Genomic DNA, 1,651 nt, shown 5'->3' with positions numbered 1-1,651 from the left:
AATTGGCAAAAAAATGTTGGAGTTGGAGAGGCTTCCTCACTTGGGACAGGAATATGTATTAACAATATCACTCCAAAAATATAAGAAAATAAATTTGGTTCTACCTTGTCAGGCTGCTTGTAGAAGTTTTCTCATAGGCCTTGCTGGATACTTTGGGGTGGGGTGGGGTTTGGTATTTTTTTTTTTATTGTTAAGGGGCTGTATCCCATTGTTTCCTTCTGCTTGGGAGCAAGCTATTATGCGATGTGTGTGGATTAGGTTACGTGATAATGAAATCACTTGTAGCCATTAGTTGCTAGAGGGGAGGAGATATTTCTCCAGCAGCTCTTCCTAAAGGCTGTCTGGGTGCCCAGTTACTAATGAAATATTTTTTTTAAAAGTCTGAACATACCGATTTCATGTTACCTAATTAACAGTCTATCCGGCCCTATGTCATTATGCAAAGACCTATAAAAAAAACATAAAAAAGTGGAGACCCTTGTCCCCAAACTGGGGTCCCCACATGGGGAAAGAAAAAAGGAGCAAACCAATTTGAATTGTTGGAATTTCTCAGTACCCTGGGTGCAGATGTCCAACACAACAAGGTTGGTTATATAAAACAACCATATTTTATTCAATACATCACATCTATTAAAAGCGCAAAAGAAGGGGTTAAAAGGACATACAATCACACAATTGTATAATACACATAAGAAAATTGTATAACAATAATACACATGCATTAACATGTAAGAGGAAAACAGGTAAAAAACGAAACCATGAGGGCCCAGCCAAGATACTCTCCCCTCTCGGCGTACATGGGGGGACTGTAATAAACTGAGGTGGCGCCAAAAGTAGGGATCTGTATAGAGAGAATAGATATTCCTTAAATCAGGCTCAAATGGGAGAAGGTGGGAAGGGGAGGGAAAAGGGTAAAGAAGGATGGAGGGGGGGGGGAGAGAGAGAAAGGGGTTTTGGCAGGGTTCCCCCTTCCCTGCCTTTTCTTTCCATCCTTCTTTCCCCTTTTCCCTTACCTTCCCATCTTCCCCTATTTGAGCCTGATTTAAGGAACATCTATTCCCTCTATACATGTCCTTACTTGTGTCACCACCTCAGTTTATTATAGTCCCCCATGTCCACCGGGAGGGTAACTTGGCTGGGCCCTCATGCATACCTCCCAACCGTCCCGGAATCCGTGGGACTGTCCCGCAATTTGAAGTGAGTCCCGGGGTCCCGCGGAGCTGGGCTGAAGTCCCGGAAAATCTGGCCGGCCATCTCTGCTCCCCCCTCCTCCTCCCAGCTCCGCCCCCTTCTTCTGCTCCCGATCCTGCCTCTCAGTGCCGGGATCGCTGCAGCGGGGAACAATCGCAGGAACCATGTCAGGGAAGGATAACTCCGTGGCCGCCTGACACAGACTGTAGTTAAAAAGTGCTTTCAGCTGCTGGAGGGACATAGATACAGGGCATGGTTTCTGTAATTGTTCCATGCTGCAGCGGGCTGTCCAATTCACTCCAGCACTTTTTAACTACCGTCTGTCAGACGGCCACGGAGTTATCTTTCCCTGACACATTACATGAAGTGCTGAGAACAGGACCTGCGGGCGTGTGCAGCGGGACTTGGGAGTAGCCCTTGAAGAAGTACATGCTCGGTGAGTAGACGGCTGTGTGTGATA

Source organism: Pelophylax lessonae, assembly GCF_965119305.1.
Source record: "Pelophylax lessonae genome assembly, chromosome: 8".
Taxonomy (NCBI): domain Eukaryota; kingdom Metazoa; phylum Chordata; class Amphibia; order Anura; family Ranidae; genus Pelophylax; species Pelophylax lessonae.
Note: the sequence above shows the minus strand (reverse complement) of the source record.